The sequence below is a fragment of the Pan troglodytes genome, chromosome 7, assembly GCF_028858775.2.
Source record: "Pan troglodytes isolate AG18354 chromosome 7, NHGRI_mPanTro3-v2.0_pri, whole genome shotgun sequence".
Taxonomy (NCBI): domain Eukaryota; kingdom Metazoa; phylum Chordata; class Mammalia; order Primates; family Hominidae; genus Pan; species Pan troglodytes.
The window spans coordinates 38,114,860-38,134,001 of NC_072405.2; the positions used below are offsets into that span (position 1 = coordinate 38,114,860).

A 19,142-nucleotide genomic window follows, 5' to 3' on the forward strand; every position below is an offset into this window, starting at 1 on the left:
ATTGCTATAAAGAACTACCTGAGACTGGGTACTTATGAAACAAAGAGATTTAATTGACTCGCAGTTCAGCAGGCTGTACAGAAAGCATGGGTAGGGAGTCCTCAGGAAATGTACAGTCACGGTGGAAGGCAAAGGGGAAGTAGGCACATCTTCCCATGGCAGAGCAGGAGAAAGAGAAAGAGAGAGAGACAGAGAGAGAGAGAGAAGAGGGGAGGTGCTATACACTTTCAAACAATCATATCTCATGAGAATTCTATCACAAGACAGCACTAGGGGGATGGTGCTAAACCATTAGAAACCACCCCCATGATCCAATCACCTCCCACCAGGCCCCACCTCCATCACTGGGAATTATAATTCGACATGAGATTTGGGAGATGACACAAAACCAAACCATATCAGTCTTTAAAGAGTTAAGTTAAAATAAGCTCTTTAAAGTGGGCCCTAATCCAATATGACTGGTGTTCTTATAAGAAGAGGAGATTTGGTCACAGACATGGTTGCATGCAGAATAAAGACCTTTCGAGGACACACTGAGAAGGCAGCCATCTGCAAAACAAGGAAAGAGTCCTCAGCAGAAACCAGTCCTGCAGACTCCTTGATCTTGGACTTCCAGCCACTGCAACTGTGAGTAAATACATTTTCTGTTGTTGAAGCCACCCAGTCTGTGGAATTTTGTTGTGCCAGCCATAGCAAATTAATACAGATCTGTTTAAGAACACATAAAAATACTAATCATCAGCTGGGCACAGTGGCTCATGCTTGTAATCCCAGGACTTTGGGAGGCTGAGGTGGGTGGATCACCTGAGGTCAGGAGTTGGAGACCAGCCTGGACAACATGGTGGAGCCCCATCTCTACTAAAAATACAAAAAGTTACCTGGGTCTGGTGGCAGATGCCTGTAATTCCAGCTACTTGGGAGGCTGAGGCAGGAGAATCACTTGAATCTGGGAGGTGGAGGTTGCAGTGAGCCAAGATCGCACCACCGCACTCCAGCGTGGGTGACAGGGTGAGACTCCATCTCAAAAAAAAAAAAAAAAAAAAGTATATATATATATATATATATATATATATATATATATATATGTATGTATATAAATCATTCCACAGACCAGCAGTCAGTTGCAATCTGGAAGTCGCAGTCTTAACCAGTAAGTAAATGTTGTGACCATCATAGTGGGGACTCTGGTGGAAAGTGTTTTTGGCTCCATCACAGTTTCTTGGACAGCCAGAAGCCCTTGGAGATAGATGACCAATAGTGTAGAAAACATAAGCCTTCATAACAGGAAGGCAGCGACTGCTCTCTGGGTGTTTACGGGATCTCTCTGTGTTAGATTAGAAGATAATATTTCTCCATTTTATGAAAAGGTGATTTGGATTCTGCAATGAATCTGTAGTAAATTTAGAATTGAATCACAGCTGGCATATTTTCCAACCACAATGTGCCCTAGCTGATCCTTGCTTCCTCTCCTTCCTCATCTGTACTTGCTTTTCGACAGATGGCAAACCCTAAAGGACATACATAAGTACATTCTATAGATATTGGAAAGTGGGGGAAAATTTGAAGGGTAAACCAATATTTAACAATAGAAAAAAACTGCAAAAGCATCTTTACCTCGGTAGCCTTGGCAGCTGGGACAAAAACTAAAAGCTCAACTCGTTAATTATGCCATGTCTCTCCTTACAGCTCTAAAGCTGAATTAAAGAGAAGTAAAACCATAATGAGCAGCCAAGAGGAAGTCCCCAGGCGTCCAGATGACAGAATGAAGCATGCATGTTGGGGAGATGATCAGAACAGGCACCTGGACCCCTGTGGGGTCAAGGGCTCTGCTCTCCCCTACATGGAAGCTCTGCAGGCTGCTCTCCCCTCTGCACAGGGAACCTGTGCTTGCAACCTGTCTCCCTCCTGGGCCTGCCCATCGCTGTCCTGACCAGCAGCCTCCATCAGTAGGATCCTTTTTGTTTTCTCTTTCTTCTTCCATTTATCCATAAGCCTTACTGAGAGCCCACCTTATGCGCAGCTGCCAAGAGTCCAAACCCCATCCTCCAAGGTTGGTGGTGTAGGAGAATTACTGCGTGGGTAAAGGAGACTGGACTCCGTGGGTCCTGCTCTTGCCCCTGGAGATTCAGCTTCCCCAATGGCTCCTCTCCCTGATTATGATTGCCATCTCTAGCCTTGACGCCCCTATTTCTGGGGTCCTTACATTTATGTTTACAGGCGCTGCAGTCTGAAAACAGCTCCCAGAGTGACCCTAATCAGATCATGGTGCCCTCTTGTCCAAAATCTTTTCAGTGTTTTCCCAAATCACTCAGGAGCTTACAAGACCCTACCAAGACTGGCTCCCCTGTTCTCTGCTAGTCTCATCTTCTCTGATTCTCTCTCTTCTATCTCGGGTACTAACACACTGGCAGCCTTTCTGAGCTGGATGCTCCCTTACATCCCTTGGATACTCCAAGCACGCCCTGCCTTGGGCCTTCTGCACTTGCTATTGGCTGCCTGCAATGTCGTTGGCCAGTCAGCCACATGACCCAGTCCCTCACTTCCTTTGGGTCTTTGCTCAAGCTCACATTCTCAGTGAGGCCTTTTCTGACCTCTAGTGTTTAAAATCTCACCCCTTATCACAGACAACCCCAATCCCCTTCCCTACTTTATTTTCCCCATTATTCTCCTTACCATCTGACATACCACGTATTTATTTCTTCTTTGCCTCCCCCTTCTAGCTTACTAGAAGGTAAGCTCCAAGAAGGTGGGAGTTTTTCTGCTTTGTTGCACTGTCACCAGCACCCAGAACAGCACCCATAGCATCATGTCTGCCATTTGTTGAATGAATATGCTCAAAGTACAGCTAGTGAATTGGAAAATGAACCCGTGATGGGGAGTAATTACGAAAAAAGATTCATGTGTTCTTTCCTAAGTGACTCATTTGTTCTTAAAAACAGTCATGTGCTGCATAATGACATTTTGGTCAATAACAGACTGCAGATATGATGGTGGTTCCATAAGAGTATAATGTGATATTTTTACTGTATTTTTTCTATGTTTAGATTCACAAATGCTTACCATTGTGTTACAATTGCCTACAGTATTCAGTAGTCACAGGCTGTATGGGTTTGTAGTCTAGGAGCAGTAAGCTATACCATAGAGCCTACGTGTGTCGTAGGTCATACCATCTAGGTTTGTGTAAGTGCACTCCATGACGTTTGCACAACATCACCTAATGATGCATTTTCTCTGAGGCAATGCATGACTGTATCCGAAGCTGAAAATGAGTTTGTTGCCCTCCCCCTTCCGGGAATGGATAATTCCTACAGTACCTGTATCAGGCCCACCCTGTTCACCTCTTTCTTCTTCCTCGGTTCTGATGGCAAGTGGTTTCCAACTCATAGCTGTGGACCTATGAAACACTTGCATGGCTTTCTGTAAGGCTGGGCAAGTCAGTGAAGGTGAAATGTAAAGCCCACTCCCTACAAACAACTAGTATTCACTCACCTCTCTCACCCCCAGTTACTGATATAGTTTAACAAATAGCTATGATTACCTCTGCAGAAAAGGGTTTTTAGAAAATTACATTCTGTTTGTTTTTATTATTGTTGCAAAAAGAGATAAAATCTTGGTATCTTTGAATTTACACTGCTTAAGGTTACCAAACAGAATGGGCAGTAGAATCCTATGTTTACAGTGTTTATATGTATAAATGTACATGTGTACATATGTATAAAGATTAAAGAATATAACAATAGGCTAATATTTGGGTATGACGAAAATAATATAATTTTTATTCAACTGTTTTTTCCATAGTAAGTGTATATTATGTATATGATATGAAGAACACCAATCATTCTTCTTTTTTTAAAAAAAAAGAAAGGCTGGGCGCGGTGGCTCACACCTGTAATCCCAGCACTTTGGGAGGCCAAGGCGGGTGGATCACCTGAGGTCAGGAGTTCGAGACCAGCCTGATCAACATGGAGAAACCCCATCTGTACTAAAAATGCAAAATTAGCCGGGTGTGGTGGCGCATGTGCCTAATCCCAGCTACTCGGGAGGTTGAGGCAGGAGAATCGCTTGAACCCGGGAGGCAGAGATTGTCGTGAGCTGAGATTGCGCCATTGCACTCCAGCCTGGGCAACAACAGCGAAACTCTGTCTCAATAAATAAATAAATAAAAAGAAAAAAGAAAAAGCCCTTGTTTTAATTGGGCACATACTAAAGGTCAGCTTTCTAGTATAGGGAAACAAGAAAATGATCCTTTTGAATGTGACTATTATTTTTACTTTGTGATTTCAGCTTTTACGTTGGACTCAATAAACTAAAAAAAGGCAAACTGAAATCGTAGTATGAGGCTCTCATGTTTCCACTTACACTGAACATAAGCCAAGGCCTGAGGGCTAAAGTGGGCCTGATTGACTCATGATACCAGGTTGCTGCATCACTTCCTTGAGAAATTGTTCCTGGCTTCAAAACTAGCTGTGGAATCTTAGAAATCTCGTGACATTGGATCACGTGCCTGGGCACAGCCACGTTTTCTTCCATGGCTTCCTCTCCTTCCTCCTCTGGAGCAGATATCTATGTTTGCATCTGCCCTTCTTCCTGCTCCTTCTTCTAACATGCCACAGGATGCTCTTTAAGCCATATCCGCTTCTGCAAACCAGTGATTGAGTTCTTGTGTGCCAGGGCACAGCAGTCTCCTTCATCCATTGTATACTCTTTAGTGTTGTCTTTTGTCTAAAAGGTCTTTGCTTTTCTTTGCCTTGCTCTCTGTGTTTGCGGCACTGGCTTAGATAATTACTGATGGAGTTGACCGTGGAGACCATAATGTGCAGGGACCAGCTCTTTGACAGGTGGGTGCCTCCCTGGTGCCCTAAGCTGACTGTCCTTAGCACTGGGAAGACAGATTCTTCTTTTTGGGGGTTGCCTCAATCCTTGTGGAACACATCCTTCAGCATATGAAATTTCTGCTTGTTATAATTTTTTTTTTTTTAAGACGGAGTCTCACTCTGTTGCCTGGGCTCGAATGCAGTGGCACAATATCTGCTCACTGCAACCTCCGCCTTCCAGATTCAAGCAATTCTCCTGCCTCAGCCTCCTAAGTAGCTGGGACTACAGGTGTGTGCCACCACACTCAGCTAATTTTTGTATTTTTAGTAGAGACGGGGTTTCACCACGTTGGCCAGGCTGGTCTTGAACTCCTGACCTCAGGTGATCCGCCCACCTCGGCCTCCCAAAGTGCTGGGATTATAGGCATAAGCCACCATGCCTGGCCTGCCTGTTATGATTTACAGAACACAAACTCACTTTTTTTGGTGCCCAAGACCCATGACTCTCTGGTCCCTACCTATCTTTCAAAACAAATCTACCATGAATACTCCATATGAGCAAGGCACTTCTCTTCATGACAAATACACCTTATGCATTGTATCTCTGTGCTTATGCCTGACTGGAACCTCCTCCAAAATTTGAATCCCATTGATCCTTCAAGTCCTCACTCAGATATAATTTATTCTGTGATTTCCTGTGACCATTCCAACTCATGGTGACCTTTCCCACTCAGGCGGAAATTCTCACATAATTTGCATATATCCAAAAATAAAAAAGTGACGATCTCACTCACACTGCCAGGTAAGAAGAGATAAACCCACATGTCTCACAGTCTGCTTTCTATGCCCCCCCACAACATGACAAAATCAGGACTCTAATCTGGGCATAGATGTTATCTACATGACAGAACCACAGGGACTGTGTTATTGGCATCTGTACCAGACATTTGGTAGACAACAGAGCCAATCTGAAGAAAAACTGCTTCCCACCTTCCCCCACATTAGTCAGAGAGCAGCCTTGGAGGAGACATTAACAGAAACTCTTACTAGAAAAAGTAAGAGTTGATAATCATATAAATTTATATCAACCATCTCTTATAAGGAAGATATGAGAGGGGAATTCTGAGAGTAAGCCGATGGAGGGAATTCACCCACCCTGTTCATGGGGAAAACCAAACATATTTAGCCAAGGAAAGGATTCTGCAACTAAGAAGTAGAATATAACCCTCAAAAGAGACATCAAGATGATAACCTGTGGAAAAGATTCACTGCGGGAAAACAGAACTTAAATTTTAAAAAGACGTTTCTAGAACCCATATGACCACACTGGTGTTCCCAGACAATTGATGCAATTATATAAGAAGGAATCTCCCATTTTTCTTGGGCATGGATGTCTGGCCTTGGGCTTTTCTCCCTGTGGGCTTTTGGACAGAGGAGTTATCTGTTCCATATGCAGAATTTCAATGAATGCCCTGTTTTCAGCCCCACTGTTACTCCACCCTCTGAGACATCTGCCTTCTCCTAGTCTAGGGGTTCTCTGGGCCGTCCCTGACACAAAGTGCAGGCTGCAGCTTCCTCCTCTTGTCCATCCTCCAGGGATTTGTTGCAATTTCATATTCTTTGAATTCCCTTTCTGTTATCTGAATTGCTGTGGCCTCTAACTTTTCTAGTGCTTTACCATCAGCAATGCCCCAGTGAAGGGAGCATCACAAATGAAAATAGATGTGTGTCTTCTGTCTGTCAGTTTCTTCTGGAAGGCTCTCAAAGTTTTAAAGAGATCAATTTTTTCCAAGTTAATTTAAGATGTAATTAATGATGTTTCAATGCCATTACAAATGAGGTATTTTGGCTGGGTGCGGTAGCTCATACCTGTCATCCCGGCACTTTGGGAAGCAAAGGATGGTAGATCACTTGAGCCCAGGAGTTTGAGATTAGCCTGGGCAACATGGCAAAACCCTGTCTCTACAAAAAATCCAAAAAATTTAGCCAGCCGTGGTGGCATGCACCTGTGGTCCAAGCTACTCGGGAGGCTGAGGCAGGAAAATTGCTTGAACCTGGGAGGTTGAGGCTGCAAGTGGCCCATGATTACACTACTGCACTCCGGCCTGGGCAGGAGAGCAAAATGTTGTCTCAAAAAAGAGGGGTGGATATTTTAACAAAATGATTTAAAAGTGTATTTAGAAGACCATACGGAAGACCAAACAAGAAATTCTGAAAGGCAAGAATTGTGAGAGAATGGGCTCCTAAGGTCAGATATTAGAATATGTTATTTGGCTGCAAAAAATAAAACAGAATGACTTTAGCAAACTGGCAGATGAGTGGAACAGAAAAGGAAAACAAAAACACATGCCTAAGTCTATGCAATAATTTAACATGTGATTAAGATGCTATTTCAAACTGGCTGGAGGGAAAATTAAGAATGATGACGGCAAACTGGGTGAATCACTTGGAATGAAGACAAAGCCAAATTTTACTCTATGTATCATACTCTAAATTGCAAATAGACTAAAGAGTTACATGTTTGAGAGAGAATGAGAAACAATAACAGAACAAGATATAAATGTAAATTCAAACAGCTAATCTTGCTGTGACAAAGTTTTTGCTAACATAAAAGGGGAGAGGAATCCCATAGAAAAAAACTTGATAGTACTGATTACATAAAAATTCAAATTACAAAAAATTCAAAATTCTGTAAGCTTAAAAAATTTTAAAGATATAGACAAATCAGGTAAAATATTTGCAATATACATGACACACAAAGGACAATAGTATTAGTATATACAGACCTTTTAAAATCATTAAGAAAACTATGAAACTCCAGAAGAACAAGGGGCTAAACACATGAAAACACAATTTACAAAAGAAGAAACAGAGATGATCCATAAACAAGAAAACATGTTCAACTTCTCTAGGAAGCAAAGAGACAAAAATTAAAATGAGATATTATTTTTAGCTACCAAATTGACAAATGAAAATGTCCAAGGTTAAAGCAAGTGGGTGTCCTCATTCATCGTTGGTGTGTGTGTAAATTACTACAGCAGTTTGAACAGAATTTGGCCATGTGTATTATTATCATTATTATTATTACTATTATTATTTTTTGAGATGATGTCTCACTCTGTTGCACAGGCTGGAGTGCAGTGGCACCATCACAGCCCTCTGAAGCCTGGAACTCCTAGGCTCAAGCAATTTTCCCACCTCCACCTCCCAAAGTGCTGGGATTATAGGCATGAGCCACTGCATCCAACTGTTTTTTAAAACCCTATATTACATTTATATTTTTCAGACCATTAAATCAACATCTAGGAAATTCTCCTAGAGAAATACTTATTGATGTACATAAAAATGTATTTACAAAGATACATACTTCAGTATTATTTGTAATAGCCAATGGTTTCAATCAACATAATTCCTAAAAAAGATTTGTTAAATTAATTATTGTGCATCCAAATGATGGAATACTTCCTACCCATAAGACAGATTTAAATAATATTTAGTGACTTTGGGAAATGTTACAACTATAGTAGGTGAAAAGGCACATTTAAATGTGTATAATATAATCTCAGCTTTGCAAAAAGAAATTTAAACATATACACATTTCTTTTAAAAGTTACACCAAATGTTAATGGTGATTATTGGTGGTGGGATATGGGAGATTTGAATTTTCTTTCTTACATTTTTATATATTTTCCAAATTTCTCACAACAAACATAAGTCATCTTTATAAACAGAAAACACGTTTTTTTAAAAAATATGATTTTCTTGACTAGATTTTAAGTTCCTCAGGGGCATTTTATACAACTGAACACATCATCCACAGCTTTGCAACTCCCTTCCAGGGTTTGGGCCCAGCCTGTTTTAAATGTAGTTTTTTAAAAATGCAGTAGATAATACAGAAATATTTATCTGATTAACAAACTTCCTTCTTGGGTTTTTTAAATTATTGTTGTTGTTTTTCCAAAAGCATATGTGAAATATTTTAAGATATTGAATCATCATCTAACACCTGTTTTTCATGTGGACATCTGATAAATACTGCTGCCTGCCCTGGTGAGAGCAGAGAAGAAACCCACTGCCTGAAAGGGTTAATCTGGGGCAGTTAAGGACACCTGTTCCAAGTCTGACATGGGCCTTCATTTCCAGGCCTCCAGGCTCACCAGCTCAGGAAGAGGATTTTGCTAAGCAGTGGATATATACACAAAGGCAGGGCCAATGCAAATAAGAAATTCCTGGTCCACAAATAAACATTTCTTAAGCAACCCACACAATGAAATGGATGATAGCCTTTTCTACCCGAACTTTTCTCTAATTACATTTTTATTGACTTTTCAGAGGAAATGAAAAACGCTAACATATAATTGGCTAAAAGAAATAGAGGTAATAAACCAAGCCAGAAAAAGACTTGAGGAAATGTGTATCTAAGGTAAAATACCTCCAATATGAAAATCTGTGCCATGATGTTGAAGTTACAAAATTGCCTACACATGCTGCTTTGGTTGTGAGAGAGCTCGGAACAGTGCTGTGACAGAGTGCTATGTTAAGGTCTAGCCTCTTTCCAAGTCTGAATATCCTCTGTATTTGAATTCTAAATTTCAAAAGCACCGAATTTCAAATGCTCTGAATTCCGACTTGTACATGAAAGAACTTTGGATCAGGAGCCGGGTGTGTATGTAGATCTTAACAAGGCATTTAACAAGTTGTCTCATGATAACCTACTAGCCAAGAAGATTAATTATGAATGATTATACATACACAAAGAGACATATATATATACATATACATATACACACATACATACATATATATATACACATACATATATATATATATATACACTATACACGCACACACACGCACATATTTTTCAAATGGTGAGTAGATCATTTTTCAAATGATCAGGTGGAGGCCAACCTGGAGTGAAGTGATTCATAATGTACCATTGTATTTTCAATATAATTATTAGTATAGCATGAATCAGCCATTCTAAGAAGCTAATCAGAAAACTATGAGCACGAATCCGGGGAGGAAGGGGATGAGCTTCACTTTATGCATGCCTTGCAACCTAATATTTAGGTAGTCTTGCTTGTCAATCCCCTCACCCCAATGCCTTGAGTAATCAGCCAGTGTTATTGAAGGAAGTGTATCATATCTCTCAGTTGCTACGGAAGAAAAAGGTTAAGGATTGCTGACATTGACAAAAACAGAAAAGGCAAGCTCATCCAATCTATGAGCAAATTATAGCTACTATTTTAATGACAGAATCATGTTTTAAACTCCTCTTGACAGGTTGAAGTGAAAAGATGAATGTAACAAGACGATATTTAATAGGAATACATGTTAGACCTTGCCCTTGGGCCCAAAGAGCAATTGTGCAAACACAGCAGGAGGTGGACCTGGCTAAATGGTGGTTCTTGTGAAAAGTTCTGAGGGAGTTCAGGTACCACCATGGGTGCCAACCAAAAATTCGGTCCTAAGCTCTATTTACAGACTTACAGAATTTAGAATGAAGAGATTGTCTACTGTCTTAGCATAATGCCTTCCATGTTCATCCAGGTTCTCACAAATGATAGAAGTTCCTTCTTTGTTAAGGCTGAATAGTTGTTCCATTTTGAATATGTACCATACTTTCTTTATCCATTCATCTGTAGATGGACACTTAGGTTGATTTCATATCTTAGTTCTTGTGAATAGTGCCACAATGAGCCTGAGAGGGCAAATATCTCTTCAACACACTGATTTCAGTTCCTTTGGATATACACCTAGAATTGGGATTGTTGGATTATATAACGGTTCTATTTTTAGTTTTTTGAGGAACCTCCATACTCTTTTCCGTACTAGCTGTACTAATCTACATTCTCACCAGCAGTATACAAAGGTTCTCTTTTCTCCACACCCTCACCAACATTTGTTATCTTTCATATTTTTGAAAATGGCCACTCTAACAGGTGTAAAGTTACATCTCGTTGTGGTATTAACTTGCCTTTGCCTGATGATTTGTGATACTAAACATTTTTTATATGTCTGTTGGCTATTTGTATGTCTTCATTTGAGAAATGTCTGCTCAGGTCCTTGGCTCATTTTTTAATCAGGTTATTTATTTTCTTGCTATTGAATTTCTCACATGTTTTGGGTAGATGCTCCTCATCTATGGATGGTTTGCAAATACTTCTCCCAATTTACGGGTTGTCTCTTCATTCTATTTTCTTTGCTGTGTAGAAGCTTTTTAGTTTGATGCAATCCCATGTGTCTATTTTTACTTATGTTGCCTGTGTTTTTTGAGTCATAGCCAAGGAGTCAATGCACAGATCATGGACCGTTTCCCCTATGTTTTCTTCTTGTAGTTTTACAGTTTCAGGTCTTACGTTTACATTTTCCATCAATTTTGAGTTGATTGTTGTATATGCTATGATGTGAAAGTCCAATTTTGTTCTTCTGCATGTGGATATTCAGTTGACCCAACAGCACTTACTGAAGAGACTATCCCTTCCCTATTGTGTGTTCCTGGCATCTTTGTCACAAATCAATTGGCCATAAATGCATGAGTTTATTTCTGGGCTCTCTATTTTGTTACATAGGCCTATGTGTCTGTGCTTAAATCAGTATCATGCCATTTTGATTACTGTAACTTTGTAATATATTTTAAGATCAGGTAATGTGATTCCTCCAGCTTTGTTCTTCTAGCTCAGAATGTCTTTGGCTATTCAGTCTTTTGTGGTTCCATACTAATTTTAAGATGTTTTGTTGTTGTTCTGTGAGAAATGTCATTGGAATTTTAAAAGGGATTGCATTAAATCTGTAAATTGCTTTGGGTAGTGTGGACATTTTGACAATATTAATTATTGCAGTCTGTGAACCCAGGATATCTTTCCACTTATTTGTGTCTTCAATTTCTTTCATCAATGTTTTACCATTTTCAATATACAGATCTTTCAACTCCTTGGTTAAATTTACTCCTAAATATTTTTTTGGTGCTATTGTAAAAGGAATTGTTTTCCTGATTTCTTCTTCAGATAGTTCATTGATAGGATATAGAAATTAAACCAATTTTTGCTAAGGGACTTTAAGATTAGCTCCTGTATTCTGTGCCAGGCAGGCTTTGGGATTCACAAGGGGGACTGAAGTCTTATAAACATAGTAGTGGATTAGTGCTGGCTGAAGGAAAAATTTCTAGATTAGCTGGAGGAGAGCATATAGGCTGGGAATCCAGGTGGGAAGAAAATTAATTGCTCAGTTCTCACACTGTAATGCTATCAGTTAACTTCTAAAGACACCTATTCTCTCTGCACAGACCTATCAAAAAATTCCATCAACCAATTCCTGAATGATCCAAATGCTTCTCAACCAGCTCACAGACTGCTAACCCTCTCCTCCATATCAAGGGGAAAAAGTACTATGTGAATGATCTGCTTCAGGCCCAGATGAACAGCAGAGATAAACCCAGATTCATTTTAAATAGGAGGCAGGAGCATTCACAGACAGATAGCAGCCAGACACAGGAGCTCTGTGTGTGTGTGTGTGTGTGTGTGCCTGTGTGCGTGTGCACGCATGGGTGCATGTGTATACGAAAAGGCCTTCGGCAGAGATCAAGAGGGTTTAGGAGTTTCTAAAAGAATATGCCAAGCCATTTACTGTAATCTGTGCTGCTCTCCTAGCAGCTGCTAGAACCAGGTAACCTCCCAACCTTGGGCTTTCTCACTACCCAGAACCATCTTTTCATTGAGTGGCAGGGACTAATTACAGAGATAAGAGGCAGCATGCCGTTCTAAGTCACTAAAAGAGGAAGACTGTGTCTACACTGATTTGTAGCGATGTCAATACTATAAAAGGATCCATCTGATGAGAGCCAACCCCATCTCTCCCAGCACATACCTGGGGGCCCACACATGTCCTGGAGGCAGCATTGTGGCCTGCAGAGACCTTGGGCTTAGTAGTTTAACAGACCCAGCTCTGTGACTGAAGTAAAGTAGGCACTGTAACATCTATCTCAGAGGGCTGCTGTATACATGAGATAACATTTACACTGCCTACCACATAGTAAGCACTCCATTTTCCCTCCAGAGTGGGGACAGATGTCTAAGATCCTAGAGACCCACAGTATATTCCTATTTTTTAAAAATAATTTCTCTTTAGGAAACATAGGCTTTGAACCTGGGAAAATTTAGTTTTCTGGCTGTCTGAACTGCTCCCAAATTTAACTGAAACATCTTTTGTCTCCTGGGGTGTAATAATAGGAAGCAAATGAACTGATTGCCTTGTACATGTTTGGTTGCTGGTATTATTTTATGCATTTTCATATGCATTATTTTATTTAGACTCATGGGTCCCAGAAATCCATATGGATTTTCCTCAACTATGCATTTTTCTTTCCTCATTGAAATCAGATTTCATTCTATGTTAATCTTGGGGGAAGAATTGTTGATGCATTTATTCACTTACTTGCTCTAAAGATGCTCATTAATCAACAATGGCTAAGGTGCACCATATATTTATAGAATAATATACAAATAAAGGTTGTGCAGCCACCACGTAATATCCACTTACAATGTGCCATGCACATGCACATATACGGGACCAGTTAGGTCCCACCACAAACCTGCAAACTAGCTCTTACTCTGCCTCCACCAATACACACATTTTACAGCTGACTTTCCCCCTGTCACCCAGATAGTTCTTTCATAGCCTCTCCTTTGGAAGCAGGTGCATGCATTTGTGTTTGTACTGTCTTTGAAATGTAGGTTTTTCTGCTTATGTAAGCTGATGCCAGAACACACAGCTTCAAGCAAAATACCATTGTGGTTCTTCTCAACAAGGCCAAGGTGAATTAAACAGCATTCAGTTTGCTCAGACAGAAGCAAAAAAGATTAGAACAGGATTTTTGTATGCAGAGGGGAAAATGTGCAACTTCAATAATGAACCCCAATGAGCAAATTTTGGCCGACGATTAAATTCCCATTCAAAATAACATATTTCCCATGATAATAGAAAAGCATCTCCTCTTTGGTTTCCTGCAGAGCAAACCAGCTATGCGATGAGAATATTCGAGTTCCTTGAAAATATCAATGGCAACTCTGAAATTAACAAAGTCAACTTCAAAATATTCACTTGCCTGAAAAGGTTGATGTCAGATAGGTATTTTATTATTTATTTATTTAGATATGGAAACTTAATTATGTTGCCTAGGATGGATTCAAGCTCCTGGGCTCAAGCAATCCTTCAGCCTCAGCCACTTGAGTAGCTGGGATTATATGAATGCACCGTTGTGCCCAGCAATATAGACATTTTACCTGTACCTCTCATCAACATGGATGGAACAGGTGCAGGCATATTTATTCAGGAAACAAATACAGGCTATAGAACTAAAAAGAAATCCTGAGGCCCCTAAATGGATGATGAGTGCCTGTCTGCTCCATGGATGGCCAAGAATGTTGAAAATTTGAGACCCAGAAGGTAGTACTTCAGGACTTGTCTGGAACATTTGACTCTTCAGTCATAACAAGGTGCAGAGGCTAATAGCCAAGACAGGGCACTGGGTACACCACCATGCAAGGCCCAGTACTGGGAAATGGGCCCAACTGACCATGAAGATCCAACAAGGCATGGCTACCAAGGGGCAGATAAAACTTAGCCACAGCTCACAAGACAGGGATGCCCTCTCTCACCAATCCTATTCAACATAGTGTTGGAAGTTCTGGCCAGGGCAATTAGGCAGGAGAAGGAAATAAAGGGTATTCAATTAGGAAAGGAGGAAGTCAAATTGTCCCTGTTTGCAGACGACATGATTGTATATCTAGAAAACCCCATTGTCTCAGCCCAAAATCTCCTTAAGCTGATAAGCAACTTCAGCAAAGTCTCAGGATACAAAATCAATGTACAAAAATCACAAGCATTCTTATACACCAACAACAGACAAAAAGAGAGCCAAATCATGAGTGAACTCCCATTCACAATTGCTTCAAAGAGAATAAAATACCTAGGAATCCAACTTACAAGGGACGTGAAGGACCTCTTCAAGGAGAACTACAAACCACTGCTCAATGAAATAAAAGAGGATACAAACAAATGGAAGAACATTCCATGCTCATGGGTAGGAAGAATCAATATTGTGAAAATGGCCATACTGCCCAAGGTAATTTATAGATTCAATGCCATCCCCATCAAGCTACCAATGACTTTCTTCACAGAATTGGAAAAAACTACTTTAAAGTTCATATGGAACCAAAAAAGAGCCCACATCACCAAGTCAATCCTAAGCCAAAAGAACAAAGCTGGAGGCATCACACTACCTGGCTTCAAACTATACTACAAGGCTACAGTAACCAAAACAGCATGGTACTGGTACCAAAACAGAGATGTAGATCAATGGAACAGAACAGAGCCCTCAGAAATAATGCCACATATCTACAACTATCTAATCTTTGACAAACCTGAGAAAAATAAGCAACGGGGAAAGGATTCCCTATTTAATAAATGGTGCTGGGAAAACTGGCTAGCTATATGTAGAAAGCTGAAACTGGATCCCTTCCTTACACCTTATACAAAAATTAATTCAAGATGGATTAAAGACTTAAACGTTAGACCTAAAACGATAAAAACCCTAGAAGAAAACCTAGGCATTAGCATTCAGGACATAGACACGGGCAAGGACTTCATGTCTAAAACACCAAAAGCAATGGCAACAAAAGACAAAATTGACAAATGGGATCTAATTAGACTAAAGAGCTTCTGCACAGCAAAAGAAACTACCATCAGAGTGAACAGGCAACCTACAAAATGGGAGAAAATTTTTGCAACCTACTCATCTGACAAAGGGCTAATATCCAGAATCTACAATGAACTCAAACAAATTTACAAGAAAAAAACAAACAACCCCATCAAAAAGTGGGCAAAGGATATGAACAGACACTTCTCAAAAGAAGACATTTATGCAGCCGAAAGACACATGAAAAAATGCTCATCATCACTGGCCATCAGAGAAATGCAAATCAAAGCCACAATGAGATACCATCTCACACCAGTTAGAATAGCAATCATTAAAGTCAGGAAACAGCAGGTGCTAGAGAGGATGCGGAGAAATAGGAACACTTTTACACTGTTGGCAGGACTGTAAACTAGTTCAACCATTGTGGAAGTCAGTGTGGCGATTCCTCAGGGATCTAGAACTAGAAATACCATTTGACCCAGCCATCCCATTACTGGGTATATACCCAAAGGACTATAAATCATGCTGCTATAAAGACACATGCACACCTATGTTTATTGCGGCATTATTCACAATAGCAAAGACTTAGAACCAACTCAAATGTCCAACAATGATAGACTGGATTAAGAAAATGTGGCACATATACACCATGGAATACTATGCAGCCATAAAAAATTATGAGTTCATGTCCTTTGTAGGGACATGGATGAAATTGGAAATCATCATTCTCCGTAAACTATCACAAGGACAAAAAACCAAACACCACATGTTCTCACTCATAGATGGGAGCTGAACAATGAGAACACATGGACACAGGAAGGGGAACATCACACTCTGGGGACTGTTGTGGGGTGGGGGGGAGGGGGGAGGGTTAGCACTAGGAGGTATACCTAATGCTAAATGACAAGTTAATGGGTGCAGCACACCAGCATGGCACATGTATACATATGTAACTAACCTGCACATTGTGCACATGTACCCTGAAACTTAAAGTATAATAATAATAAAAAAAAAACAAACTTAGCCACAGCTCAAAAGAACTCCCAGAACCAAGTGTTTCCAGAGGAAATCGTGAGTTTTATTAAGCAAAGCCAATAGATGGGCAATTGAGGTAGTAACATTTTCATAACTCCATCGCACATGGGGTGCTCCAACCCCACAAAAACTAGACATGTTTAGTTTGAACACTATTCTGTGGACCATCAAAGCCATCTCAAGTATTTTAGAGCATTCCTGGAAGGGTTATGCTCTCAGATAACCACTGCCTAGGGTCCTTGCCTCCAGGGCATACTATTTTTTTATTGGCCCTCCAGATTTGTGTCCCATCCTTCCCCACCCTGGTGCGTGTCCTAGGTGGTTAACAGGCACAAGCCCGCTTGCCTTTTGGCATCCCTTTGGGTTTGACCAATGAGAGGGACTAGCAGGAGATCAGAGAGGGAGAGAGGATGAGGTCAAGGCAGCCATCCTCCTTCCACCCCTAGGAGCCCTCTCTCAATGGCTGCCAGCTGACAGCTCCAGCAACCACCTTCTGGTTTTAGGAACTGTTCCCTCCCCTTTCCCCTTCACACCCACTGGGGAAACAACTCCCTTTTGCTGGCTCCAAGTACTTTGCCTTCCTGCATTTGTTCCCCCTAACTCTGTCCACCTCCATGAAAATATTCCCTTTGTTACACTTTCTTCCATTTCCTAGTTCCAGTGGGTCATCTGAGAGGAAACCTCTCTGTTTTCTCCTAAAGAATACAAGCAGTGTTGTCTCCTTTGTGTAACTCAGTCCTTTCTTGATTTTTGTTTTAAAAAAATGCACTCACACAAGACAGTTACCCATGTAATAAATGTTGTGGACTTGAGAAGGGACCTCACACATTGCACAGAAAGAACACAAAACCACCTGCCTGTGGGGCTCCTGATCCACATATACCTCTTCTTGGCAGGGGCTCCTTTCTTCTCCCTCCCCCTGCACCTGTTCCCTGTACAGACCGGTTTGCCTACTTTATTTCAAGTGTCTTGAGATCCTGGTGACATTTTCGTCTCCCTCTGTCACCTTCTGCCTTCTGCTTCAAGTGATTTATCAAGGAATTTTCCTCAACAAAGACATTTCTCTCCCTAAGAGAAAACCCAGTACCACCTCTTAAAATAATAACACCCTTAGTAGTGTAGAAACATAGAGACAATACTTCTTAGCAGGTTGACTCACAGGTGACCTAGACCGGCCCAGGGGCAGGGCTTCAGGCCCCAGGGAGGAGCGCTGAGAGGAGCTCTTCACTTAGTTCTCAGACCAAAGCAGAAACCAAATCACAGGCTTTGGTTTGAAAACCAAGGCACAAGAAAGGGCCAGTTTGAGGAAAGTATTGCTGCGGGGGAGTGGAAGGTGCAACTGTCAAGCCAGCCTTCAGCATCAGAGCTTTGTTCAGGTCAGAGAAACCTAGGGGAATTTGGCACTCGAGACAGCCCCTGCTCCAGGAGTTGAAGGCAAGAGAGGGCTGAGAACTTGAGCCTGACAATGGGCCACCCATTGTGGGAGCTGGAGAAGCCAAGATGGAAAAAGTAAACTTAGGGCTAACCCACAGTACTCTTCCATTAATACACGAAATTGTTTATGTTCCTATTATCAAAGAAATGAAACTATATAATCCAAGACTAAAGTAAAAGTCAATCATGACCAAAATATCTTTAACACAAACAGGCAGGGAGTGTTGAAAAATAAAAAAGCTTTGATATTAACAAACTACTACAAGTTTCCTAAGTTTTCCATTGTAACATTACCATTAAATACAAAAGAAACAAAAGAGAGGTAAATGCATTTATTGCTTTGAAAACTGTAATTGAAGGAAAACTTCCTGTGGATGTTAACAATATGGAGAATGACAAAATAAATATTTGTGTAGTAACTTACTTTTCTAAAATTCTTTCAAATATATGACTTTATTTCAAATATATTACGAGGCAAAATCAAGGACTGGCCAGGTTGTGTAACTCACTTAAAGCACAGAAATAAAAATTGGTGTTGTGAAAATAAACATCCCAGTCTCTGACACCAGAGCTATGATTTGAACACTGCATCACACGCTCCCCTGTCTGGGAGTAAAAGCCTGAGCTCTCGTTGAAGTTTATTTTGTCAGTTAGGAGAGAACTAAGGTGGAACTGCCCCCAAATCCCCACTTCCTACCATCCAATCCTCCTCAGCCTTTCTCAGTAGAACCATCCACAGTGATGGGGGAGACTCACTCCAAATGATAAGGGATTAAAATTGAAAATATATCACACATGATTAACCTACTGGCTGATCACTTATCAAACTTGCCATGAGGGGGAAAAAGACTTGTATAAATGGTGTAATTATTTGCTAGCAACTATCAGCCTTCAAAACTAACTAAACCAAATGAATTGTTGCAGTCATACATCTAGGTAGTGTCCTACTCTACTCAACCTTTCCAAATTTAAATTAAACCAATGAGAGATTCTTGGTTGACCACAGGGAATAAATATGCGTTTATTAATTTCTAACTTGATCACAGACAATTAAAGAAAATAACATTATGCAATTCAAAAACAATCTTTTACATTGGTCAGCTCTCTATACATAATGGCTGGCAAATATTCAGATAATGAACATGCTTAGGTTGTCATAA

At 40.5% G+C, this 19,142-nt stretch overlaps 1 long non-coding RNA gene across 2 annotated transcripts in view; it reads left to right on the forward strand.

The window, feature by feature from the left end:
• The first annotated feature begins 356 nt into the window (after window positions 1-356).
• The window catches only part of LOC745398 (uncharacterized), a 50,143-nt gene continuing 31,357 nt past the window's right edge, over window positions 357-19,142 (forward strand). For both annotated transcript variants that reach the window (XR_008536676.1, XR_008536677.1), the window contains exon 1: window positions 357-627. This is a non-coding gene — a long non-coding RNA (uncharacterized LOC745398). The remainder of the gene's footprint in view (window positions 628-19,142) is intronic.